General features: G+C 40.5%; 1 protein-coding gene across 1 annotated transcript in view; it reads left to right on the top strand.

The window, feature by feature from the left end:
• Positions 1-4,488: 4,488 nt before the first annotated feature.
• ripor1 (RHO family interacting cell polarization regulator 1) overlaps positions 4,489-12,981 on the top strand; it is a 115,159-nt gene continuing 106,666 nt past the window's right edge. Inside the window, exon 1 of the mRNA XM_042323137.1 lies at positions 4,489-4,628. The gene's annotated coding sequence lies outside the window, so the exon portion shown is untranslated. The remainder of the gene's footprint in view (positions 4,629-12,981) is intronic.

Genomic DNA, 12,981 nt, shown 5'->3' with positions numbered 1-12,981 from the left:
GTGGATTTGTTTTTCACCAATGCAGTGGCACCCATGGTCATCGCTAGAGTACATACAGACACTATCACATGAACTTCTGAAGACTTTTATCTTACTGTTTCATTGTTTACCTACACCCTGCTCAGAAATGTTGTTATAGTGTACTTCAGTGGAGGCTCCTCAGAGGAGGAAGGGGAGGACCATCCTCCTCAGTGAATTTTATAACAATAAAAATAGTGAAACATGAAAGTTATCCTTTTTAGATAAAACTATACTAAATGTATTAATGTCACCAAATCATTTATTAAAACACAATGTTTTCAAATTGGCTACAGTAGTCTTAGCAGCACTCTGTAGGGTAGCACCATGGTATAGCTAGATTCTGTCCTCCTACGGGTACATTGACTTCAAAACAAAACCTAGGTTGGTCTTGGTTCTCACCCCCTTCCATAGACTTACACAGTAATTATGACAACTTCCGGAGGACGCCCTCCAACCTATCAGAGCTCTTGCAGTGTGAACTGACATGTTGTCCACCCAATCAAAGGATCAGAGAATGAATCTAGCACTGAAAGCATAAGTTACAACTAGCTAACACTGCAGTGGATACAATTTGGTGAGTAGATGACTCAAAGAGAGAGAACGACAGTAGTGGAACAGTTTTTAAGAAATTAACTTCTGAAATGGTTTCTGACAGATTGTGCAGAAATTATTTGATTGTACAAACCAACAGTTTCAGCAGCTGTCCAGGTGGCTGGTCTCAGACCATCCCGCACGTGAATGCCGGATGTGGAGGTGGCGTAGTTACATGTGGTCTGCGGTTGTGAGGCCTGGTTGGACGTACTACCAAATTCTCTAAAATGACGTTGGAGGTGGCTTATGGTAGAAACATTTTCATTAAATTATCTGGCAACAGCTGTTATGGACATTCCTGCAGTCAGCATGCCAATTGCATGCTCCCTCAAAACTTGAGACATCTGTGGCATTGTGTTGTGTGACGAAAAACATTTTAGAGCTACCTTTTAATGTCCCTAGCACAAGGTTTACCTGTGTAATGATCACGCTGTTTAATCAGCTTCTTGATATGCCACACCTGTCAGGTGAATGGATTATCTTGGCAAAGGAGAAATGCTCACTAACAGGGATGTAAACAAATTTGTGCACAACATTAGAAAAATAAGCTTTTTGTGAGTATGGAACATTTCTGAGATCTTTCATTTCAGGTTATGAAACATGGGACCAACACTCTACATGTTGCATTTATATTTTTGTTCAGTATACTTCCATGCTGAATAATAATAATAATAAGATGTGGATACATTTTTTGTCCTATTGTCCACTAGGCAGTGCTAAACATGCTGAACACTGTCTTGTGGAGTACTTCAAGCGGTGGTATTCTGGTCATGGCCATCCACCCTGGCTGGGTGAAAACTGGCATGGGAGGCCTACTTATGAGTAATGGAGGCAGGGAGAAAATGACCTGGTTTCATGGATTATATCGAGTGCTATTAGCATGTTTATGTAAAATAAAACTATTGCTTAAAAGCCCACAATGGCGTTCTGCACAATGCACTCTACATTACTCTGAAGTAGCAAAACTCATATGATAATAACATATGTGTTTATAAGTGTAGAATAAGGTAGGACTAGAGTCATATGAGATTGGCATAGATCTGGTAACTGTCTGTCTGTCTGTAGTGTGTTTCTGTTCGACAGGTGCTGATGAGGACTGAGGACAGTGCCAAAGTCATGCTGAATGTGATGTCAACCCTCACAGAGAAGCACAATGGCAGCCTTCTGGACTGGGAAGGGAATGGTATCCCATGGTGATGATGTTCCAGGCCAACGGTTCAGTCTCTGGGACCAATAGACTTCTGAGATCAGGGTTCTATGAAAGACTCTCTTAGTACAACAGTACTGAATACTGTTTTGTCTTCTTAAAAGGGAAATCTGGGATTCGAAAAACAACAAAGCGGCACCCCGCTCCTTGTTTTGTTTAGCAGCTGAAGGATGGGGCTGGAGAAATGGAACCACTCTCAAATTCAGGCTCAAATCTCAAATCTCTTGACAAGGTCGCAAGTTGTTGTACTCTCTACCGCACCTACTGTCTCTAACTCCTGAATGCTCAACTATGAAAAGCCAACTGACATTTACTCCTGAAGTGCTGACCTGTTCCAACCTCTACAACCACTGTGATTATTATTATTATTTGACCCTGCTGGTCATCTATGAACGTTTGAACATCTTGGCCATATACTGTTATAATCTCAACCTGGCACATCCAGAAGAGGACTGGCCACCCCTCAGAGCCTGGTTCCTCTCTAGGTTTCTTCCAAGGTTCCTGCCTTTCTAGGGAGTTTTTACTAGCCCCCGTGCTTCTACATCTGTATTGCTTGCTGTTTGGGCTTTTAGGCTGGGTTTCTGTATAGCACTTTGTGACTTCAGCTGATGTAAAAAGGGCTTTATAAATACATTTGATTGGTTGACTTAGGTCGCTATAGTATTTTTACAAGGGGATAAATACTTTTTATTCGCTCACCTGCCTCACTTTTCCAAAAATGAAATCCGTTAAACTTTAAATAGAATGTGGATGGCCTAATGGAAACAATCTGCATAATATGTCCACTGTAGGATGTCATCAAATGTTTCATTCTGATTCAATTGCTGGGAATTTCTTAACTTAATAAACTGGCAGCAACTCTCATGGATAATTTATCCTCTAATAACAGCTTATCATGATTATGGACACAAAACAAAATGTGTCAACAGCATATATTGTATTATCTGTTCATACAAGAACTTATTCCTTTACTTTGTCCGACTTCCCCAAAAGACAGCTCTAGTTATGACTATATACAGTGGGGCAAAAAATTATTTTGTCAACCACCAATTGTGCAAGTTCTCCCAGTTAAAAAGATGAGAGAGGCCTGTAATTTTCATCATAGGTACACTTCAACTATGACAGACAAAATGAGAAAAAAAAATCCAGAAAATCACATTATAGGATTTTTAATGAATTTATTTACAAATGACGGTGGAAAATGAGTATTAAGTACAATTGGTGGCTGACTAAATACTTTTTTGGCCCACTGTAAGAAAGGTTAAACCAATGGGCAAAATGAGCCATCCTAAAGTTGTTTTTTCATGCAGCTGTCCCTGTGATGGGCCTCATGCTATCACAGCAGATTAGTGGCAGAACGAAATGGAAAACAGAGTAAAATACGGAAGGAGGGGTGAAAGACAGATGATGGGAACATAAAGAGGACAATGCAGATGGATTCCTATTATAGCTTGTGTAAATTAATCTGGTGTAGATATGTATAGATTGCATTTAGATTACCGTTACAGTGCTGTCTGTGTTTCTTAATTTCTTTCTTTTCACTTTTTGGATTATGTGTCTATTGTTTTGTTTTACTGCATTGTTGGAGCTAGAAATACAGGCATTTCTCTGCACTTGAGATAACGTCTGCAAATCTGTGTACGTGACCACTTTTCACTTTTTGGATTATGTGTGTATTGTTTTGTATTGCTAGGTATTACTGAATTGTTGGAGGTAGAAACACAAGCATTTCACTGCACCTGTGATAACACCTACAAATCTGTGTACGTGACCAAAAAACTTTGATTTGGATCACAGGTTTCCGATTTACACCCCTCTATCTCCCCACTCTTACTGAAGGCCAACCTGATCTCCAGGGGCCAGGCGGATGTGCGTGCTGGGGGTCATGACAGGGGAGAAAGCACTAGTGTTAGAGCAAACAGGAAGTGTGGACTGGTAAAACTGCTGACTGAAGCTTAAAGGCAGATCAAAGGGGCAGGGGCTGATGGCTTATAAGCACTAACATTTTAAGGGCTTTGCAATATTGCACTCAATAGCAAACATTAAGAAACATTAAATCAGTTTCTTCAACATTACCAATATAGTCATAACCCAGTTGTCATAACCTAGTAATTACAGTGTCTGTAGGGTGAGATCAAGTAATGTGTAAGATGACCCTTCCATGGTGACACAGAATATTTTAGAAATGCTGAATGTTACACCAAAGGGACATGTGTTGCCAGTATGGAAACGTTGTTCCTTGTGTTGGTGGTACAAGTTTAGGCACAGCGCTTTTTGGTGTGTGTACCAATTGTAGTGCAGTCACTCACTGTCCATACAGAAAGGTGCGACAGTCTTCTTGTTTGACGATAGATAAAGCTATGAGACATCTACTAGGCAGTTGGAGACAACAGAATCGTGTGTGTAAGTGAAGTGAAGTGCGTTTCAATGTCCAGCTGTTAACCCTTAATCACTTTATCGGATTGCAGATATCATGCATTCACATAGGGTTTAGTATTGTGTCAACAAATGGTATAGGATTAGACGAAGGGTTAACTGTCCATCACATGTTGAAATTAACAAAGACAAAAAGGGCAGTTGCATTTATCGGGGCAGGTCACTCCTCAACTGTCTGTAAAACAAGCGCGAGAAGGGTAGCCAATAATGCAATTTACGTGGCTCATCAAAAGCGCAAAAGAGGTGGGACATTCGAGGGGAGTTCTGCTGTACCACTTGCATGGGAGTTTGAACTTGAAAGCCTTATTTTGTCTCTACTGTGTTGGTGCTCCTCATTATTGTTCTTCCGCTTACATTTCGGACTAAAGTCAAGGTAAGGCAGTGCTATTTTTGGGGTTTTGATCAGTATCTGTAACCAGGTTTCCCTTCAACCTTTTCATGCGAGTAAAGTACCCCAATGGGCACAGACATCAGTTCAATGTCTAGTTTTGATTTGCATAGTTGAGTTGTCAACTAACGTGAATTCAAGGTGAAATCAACAAAAAATGTCACGATGCCATTGGATTTAAAAAAAAGCTGCAATATGTAACTTTTTGGGCGACTCGATCAAATTCACACAGAAATGTTTGTTATGGATCTATCATTCTCTTTGAAAGCAAGTCTATGAAGCAGTAGATATGTTCTATGTGTTTTATTTCTATGCTTCCCGTTCTTAAGTAAAATTTTTGCGTCTTTTAATTTCGTTTTTATACGTCAGCTTCAAACATAAATATAAAAAAATTAAACACATTTTTGTTTATGGAAAATAGATTTCACAGAGGTTTAGATGGTACAATGATTCTCTACACCCCCCATACTCAGTGGACTGCTGACCAGATCCGGACCCAGAACAGGGTCAAGATAGACAGCAGGTCCCGATTAAAATATATATATAATATATATACAAAGACCAGGGAGGTTTGCCATTGCTTCGCAAAGAAAGGCACCTACTGGTAAATTGGTAAAAAAATAAAAAAGCATTCATTGAATATCCCTTTGAGCATGGCGAAGTTATTAATTACATTTTGGATGGTGTACCAGTACATAGAGTCGCTACAGAGATACAGGCATCCTCCCTAACTCAGTTGCCTGAAAGGAAGGAAACCGATCAGCGATTTCACCATGATGGTGGCCAATGGTGACTTCTTTCGATTTATAACACTTATTTTGTGAGAAAACCATCAGTAGAATTGAAAATGCGATGGAAACCCATTTAACTTGAATTTTGTATTTGGTACATGGGAATTTCACTGCAAAATAAGTTAATTTTATGTGCACGACGTCATCACGCACAGACATTTATCTGCAACAAATCAATTTGATGGAAACACATCTGGTGTGAAAATCCGTATATTGTTTTTATGTGGATTTTAGCATATTTGCATTCAAATCTATCGCCAATTGGATGGAAACCTAGCTTGTGATGTGCTCCTAAACTTAAGCACACCACTATGTCTAGTGCCATACAATATCTCTGTGTTGGTTGACAGCTGCTGATTCACAGACAGTTGTACTCTTGACTAGATACAAGGACTGTCACTCTACATTGTTTGTTTGATGTTTGTAAACAATTAAACTATATTTGGGGTTATGATAGGAAAAAAACTAATGGGGAATTTATTTGTATTCTTCCAAAATTAATGGGTAGGCCTAAATATCAACAATCAAAAATACCATTGAACAGATACCCAGATCCCAAATATAAAGGTATTCTTTGCTAATCAGACATCAAACTCCACAACCTAAACACAGTAGCCTACACTTTTCTTATGGCTTTCCATCTTTTGGTATTTGTTTCATTAATCCATTGTTGATACAGTCCCAAAATGTTTTGCATGTCTGCAATCAAGGTTTCAAGATATAGAAATGTAAAAATACAGAAAGTGTCACAGTATGATGCAAAATATATTTTTTAAGTGGAATTTTCCTTTAACTAACTATGTGGTAACTGAGAAATTGGACTGTTTTTCTGTCCCACAGTCCTGTTGTTTAATCATTAGCTCATTGGTATTGGTTGGTTCTGAGCCAGCCTGGGACATTCCCAGTAGAAGAAGCTGAACTGACAGTGCCCACCTCACCCCTCCCCAGACTTTCGTTGTTGTACACAAGCACTCTCGTTGCCCAGACAACGGATAGCTTTTTGGGGAGGGTTTCTCAATATCAGGAGGGCTTTCATGGAGGAGAAAGGGTGACAGCCTGTCTTCCAGCCTCCCACATGGATAAAATAACATTCAGAAAGTTGTTTTCATCCAGGGAATCTGTGCCGTGTCTAAGGGAATACATGTTGTATCCATGAAAACTGTATCTTACAGTTTTTTTTATTGCTTTGGTGCAATTTTCACAATTATGTGGTCAGTTTTCACAACTCTTAGTACAAAAGTCAAAATGAACTTTAAGCACATTTTCAACTGACTGAGTACATCACACAGTCACTTTTTAACCAAACGTTTCACATTGCAATAAATGTTCATAGAGTACTTGCTTTTCACAATGTAATGCTCACATTACTTTTGATAAGATTGTTTTCTCATTTGTTAATACATTTCACTATTATTTAATCCAACTTCTCTTAATTGATAATCACTTAACCGTTTGGTAAACCTATACATTTTAAACTGGTTTGTTTACTATAGATATTTTGAGACCTGCACAATGAAAATGTATGTTTGTAAAGTATAAAGATATAAAGCATGATTTATACTACAATGTTCTATTATGATGATTACTATTATGATTTTACTTCAGAGTAAAAACAAATAAAATCTGATATTGACAGGAAGAGACATGTACTGCATGTAACAAATGCATCCCTTATACAGTAAGTATGTATCCAAAATGAAGTTGCTGGGGTCTTTTGGCAGCTAGGTTTTCACACTGCTTCACTCATTGCATTGGCCAATTATTCCGTAAATGATTCCATTTACATAGCAGACACTTTAATCCAAAGCATTCTAAGGCACTGCTGTGGCTGGGGGTCCCATAGGACGGCGCACAACTGGCCTTGCGTCATCTGGGTTAGGGAAGGGTTTGGCCGGTGGGGCTTTACTTGGCTCATCGCAATCTCTAGCGACTCCTTGTGGCGGGCCGGGTGCCTGCGGGCTGATCACGGTCACCAGTTGAACAGTGTTTCCTCTGACGCGTTAGTGCGGCTGGCTTCCTGGTTAAGCTGGTGGGTGTTAAGGAGCGTGTTTAGGCGGGTCATATTTCGTAGGACACATGACTCCACCTTCACCTCTCCGGAGCCCGTTTGGGAGTTGCAGCGATGAGACAAGATCGGAAATTGGGAAGAAAAACAGGGCGTAAATTAAAAAAAGATGAGGGAAGATTTTTTATTTTTATGAACATGGCCTTATTTCTATTACATCATATTAGTTGACTGTCATTCATATTCCATTCACCCAGTTCAATGTAACGTCAATAGGTTTAGGCTACTACATGATACTCTAATTTTCCCTGTACCTATTATGAGGTTGCTACAACCTAGCCTATGAATGAAAGTTTAATTCGTAGGTTCATAGGTCGAGAGAAGTTTGAGTAATCAAGGTGACAGACAGTCACACATTCAATAGCGCTTTGCACACTCTTTTCTGCATCTAGTTGATCTAGGGTGCAATCATTAGTCCAACAGTTGCAAGCGAGAGTGTTTATCTCTGTTTTGTTCCGTTTGCTTCCGTTTAAGAAACATTTTTCAACAGGATCAGTGCAATGAATACACCCCCGATCACACACAAACAATTCACTTTCCTAGCAGCCACATACAAACAGCTCGTTGTACATATAATTCCTTCTCGCATCCATCTACGCACTCTCTTCCACTCACCTTTTCCATTCGTTTTGTGGACTTCAGTGCACAACACATCAGCTGTCTGTGAACAGGCAATTGTTTTTTATCCAAGCCAAACCAAGCTAACACACAGCCTACATCGTTGCCACATCATAGTCAACATAGCTACTAAAACTAACTCGTTAGAAAACCCACTAAAATCATCAATCATGCAGTACAGCAGCAAGCAGTTTAGCAGTTACACCGGTGGGCCCTGGTGGCAGTAAATTAATTAAACCAAAAGCTTACCTTGATTTGGAAGAGTTCCAGTGTTGCATAGCAATAATCAGCTACCTCCCCTTCCCCTTCCTCTCTGTTTGAGCCGGGTGTTTGAGTAGGCTAAACTAGGTAGCTGCATTTGATGAGTAAGTGAAAATGAAAGTGAAATAAATATATATTACGAAATATAGCTAACTCTCTCTCTCTTTCTCTCTGTCTCTTGCTTCTCATTAATTTTGGAAGAAATTCATTTGTTCAAAACTGTTCAACTATTGTCTTTCTCTCTCTTTGAGTCAACTATTCACCACATTTTACGCACTGCAGTGCTAGCTAGCTTTCAGTACTAGATTCATTCTCTGGTCCTTTGATTGAATAGACAACATGTCAGTACATGCTGCAAGAGCTCTGATAGGTTGGAGGGCGTCCTCCGGAAGTTGTCATAATGACTGTGTAAGTCTATGGAAGGCGGTGAGAACCGTGAGCCTCCTACATTTTGGATTGAAGTCAATGTGCCAAGAGGAGGACAGAAGCTAGCTGTCCTCTGGTTAGAATATGGCGCTACCCTACAGAGTGCTGCTGAGGCTACTGTAGACCTTCATTGCAAAATATTGTGTTTTAATCAATCATTGGGTGAGGTGAATATATTATAGTTTTATCTAAGAAGTCTAACTTTTTTTATGTTTCATTATTTACATTTTTCAAATTTCACTGAGGATGGTCCTCCCCTGAAGAGCCTTCACTGAGTGAGTCCATACAAAGTGAGGCCATACATTTTCATATGTGACCACAGTGGAAATCAAACCCACAACCCAGGGCCCAGTTTTTCCAAAGTTATCTATCCGTATTTCGGCTATCAGATAGGATTAAATGCATAAAATAGAATTAATAGAACATGAGTCCCCATTCAAGTCAATGATATGTTCGGTCTATTCATTATATTTATATGCATACAATCCTATCTGATAAGCAAAATAGATGGATAACTTTTGAAAAACTGGGATTGGCAACAACACCTCCTCCACACTGACTCTTAACACAGGGGACCCCCAGGGGTGTGTCCTCAGCCCTCTGTTGTACTCCCTGTTCACCCACGACTGTTTGGCTTTGTACAACACCAACTCCATCATCAAATTTGCTGATGACACCAGAGTTGTAGGCCTGATAACCAACAACAACGAGTTAGCCTATAGGAAGGGGGTAAGTGGGGTGGCAGGTAGCCTACTGGTTATAGCGTTGGGCCAGTAACCGAAAGGTTGCTGGATCGAATCCCCATTACCATTGGGCAGACAATCTGATACCAATTGGCTCAGGGACAGTTTCTATCTACAAGCCATCAGAATGCAGAACAGCGGTAGTGTGGACTGGCCACCTGCTCTGATTCTCCAGACCTTAGCACACATGCACTCCCTCACGTACACACCAGGGTTGGGGAACACTGCTTTATGCCAATGACAAGGTGGATAGTTAGCCAACAAGCAGAGATCATATGAGGAGCTAAAAACAGGAGATTCAAATAAAAACAGGAGATTAGCCCAAGTTAACTAGCTGGCATAGCCCCCTCAGCCCCCTCATTTAATACTTGTGAGCCCTCAGTTTTAGGATCCTATATAAAAATGTCAAAAAAGTTCAAATGACTGAGTAATAGGTTGGCGCAAAATCTGTATCGGTTTTCTTCTGTTGAAGGAGAGGACCAAAATGTAGCGTGGTTAGAGTTTAATAAAGACCATACACGAGAACACTACAAAATAACACATGTGAAAACCGAAACAGTCCTATCTGGTGCAATGACAGAAGACAATCACCCACAAAGTACCCACAGAATATGGCTGTCTAAATATGGTTCCCAATCAGAGACAACGATAGACAGCTGCCTCTAATTGAGAACCAATCTAGGCAACCATAGACATACAAACTACCTAGAAAGGACACAGCCCCATAAACATACAAAAACCCCTAGACCAGACAAAACACATAAATCCCCCATGTCACACCCTGACCTAACCAAAATAATAAAGAAAACAAAGATAAGTAAGGCCAGGGTGTGACAGTATCTCTGCTGCACTGTGTCAGCAGCAGTGGTGGAAAAAGTACCCAATTGTCATACTTGAATAAAAGTAAATATACCTTAAAAGTAAAAGTCACCCAGTAAAACACTACTTGAATAAAAGTCTAAAGTATTTGGTTTTAAATATATTTAAGTATCAATAGTAAATGTAATTACTAAAATTACTAAAAAGTAAAAGTATAAATAATTTCGAATTTCTTATACTAGACAGCACCATTTTCTTGTTTTTGTCATTTATGGATAGCCAGGGGCACACTCCAACACTCTGTAACGTTCGAAGAGTGATGGGTGTGGAGTCAGGCTCAGAGAGCAGAGGACTCGGAAAACGCTTTAATGTCCGTACAGGAATAGCGCACAAACGGGTGACGCAGAACACAGGTGTAAAACACTCTACCCGAGTACAAACTGGTACATACGCTGGACAGCGACAATCCCAACAAAAACAGTAACACCTCTTGACATAACAGCAAACAAGCCCGCACAAACACAGGCGGGCTAATAGAACTTAAATAACCCCAACCCAAAAACCCCAACAAGGAACAGGTGAAACCAATTAGACAAAACCAAGCGAAAAGGGGAAAAAGGGATCGGTGGCAGCTAGTAGACCGGCGACGACGACCGCCGAGCGCCACCCGAAGGGGAGCCACCTTCGGTGATATTCGTGACACACTCAGACTTCATTTACAAACGAAGCATATGTGTTTAGTGAATCCGTTAGATCAGAGGCAGTAGGGATGTTTGCTTAATTAGTGTGCACTTGGACCATTTTCCTGTCCTGCTCAGTACTTCTGGGCCTCAGGGAAAATGTATGGAGTAAAAAGTACATTATTTTCTTTAGGAATGAGGTGAAGTAAAAGTTGTCAAAAATATAAATAGTAAAGTACAGATACCCCAAAAACTCCTTAAGTAGTACTTTAAAGTATTTTTACTTAAGTAGTTTAGACAATTGACAGAGCGTGCCACGGTGTGTGTAGGGGGGCTATGGAAAAGCCACTGGGGTGGTTGGGTTTCCATAAAAAGTGGGGGAAAAAGCACTTCTCATCTATGGTAGGCTAAGTGAATAATGTGATACGCCTCCGCCTGTAATATTTTATTTTAATTTATAAGGGTGGGGTCAAGTTTACTGTTGAAGCTGCTTCACTCAACTCTGCCTCACGCCCCACCACTACACAGATTAGTTCGCTTCTTAGCGAGCTGTAAAGAGCGTAGTGTTATTAGCCTTTGCCTATTTAGCTAGCTCGAACCAGCTAATCTGCCACTGCCACGATGGATATCAGAAATTGGCTTTGCCAAGGTACCCAAACAAAGGCAAAGGAGAATGATAGCAACTAGCAGCAGCAGCAGCAGCAGGAGCATCAAACCACAGAGGCTGCCACCAAGCCCAGCAGTAATGATGCTGACGAGCTTCAGATAGCTTTGCCTGCAGAGCCTACCCACCCTTCTATAAGTGCTGCCAGGATAATGGCTCCACAGCCCCCTAGACTGTTCCTGGCTCTTGGAGCCAGCTCTGGTTAGCCTAGAATCCTACCCTAGCTGCAGGTTTTCTGTCCAAATGTTTTACATTTAATAGCACCTGGTTCATAGGAAGAGAGTAGCTGGAATACTCGGTTACTGCAGCGGCATTTTGTTTCCCATGTTGAAAGTTCTGAGTTGGGTCCAATGCTAACGCAGACAAGGACTTCACCCAAGCTGGGTACTCTAACTGGAAGAATTTTATTGATCGTACCAAAGGATTCGCTCGGCATGCATCAAGCAAAGGGCATTTGAAATGCACTGCACTGTGGAAAGAAAAACAAGTTTGAAGTCCTATGGGAACATCAGTGTCAACACTTGTTAATGATGGGTGCTGGCAAGAAATCACGTGTTTGTCGGCGATTGTGGACATCACTGGATTCCTTGTTTCAAACCAGTAACCACTGAGGGGACATTGGACATGATAGAGTCAAGAGGGGAGGGAGGCAGTGGATTTTTTCTGTCAATTATGAAATATACTCTCCGAAAAGACAAGGAACTTTCCAAGGTGCTTAGCACCATACCCCACAAGGCCACATACATGTCACATGATATTCAAAATGAAATCATAGGGCTCATGAGTGGGGTTTCCACAGCTAAATGCGAGAACTTATTTTCTACTTTGACAAACGTGTTCAGTCAGCACAAAAGAAGCATTCTACACCCGAGGAAAGCTCAGCTAATCCAACTGGCATTTAAGGGGTATCTTACAAGAAGATTTCAGGAAGAATGGAGTGATCGATTTCTCAGGAAGTTCCACAGAGCATCAAGGAGGCTGCAACTCTTCTGAAGAGGTAAGAAAAATCTAGCTGGTTGGTTTTTATAACTTATTGGTCAAAAGCACTCAATGGCGTCGGCATTTGAACTTTTATGTTTATTGTAGTATAGTGTAAAATAAGCATAATTCAATATAATTCCAATGCAAGAACCCAAATGTTTCCCCTGGGTATAGTTACATATCGGTATGTTTCATCATAGAAATAGATATTATGGTTTTCTTGGTAGGCTATTGGTATTTGTGGTTGTAAATTGAACTGTACTTATTGGACAAATGTTTATGGTAGGCTG

This window comes from Oncorhynchus tshawytscha, linkage group LG06 (assembly GCF_018296145.1).
Source record: "Oncorhynchus tshawytscha isolate Ot180627B linkage group LG06, Otsh_v2.0, whole genome shotgun sequence".
Classification (NCBI taxonomy): domain Eukaryota; kingdom Metazoa; phylum Chordata; class Actinopteri; order Salmoniformes; family Salmonidae; genus Oncorhynchus; species Oncorhynchus tshawytscha.
Note: the sequence above shows the minus strand (reverse complement) of the source record. Positions and strands in the feature narration are given on the sequence as shown.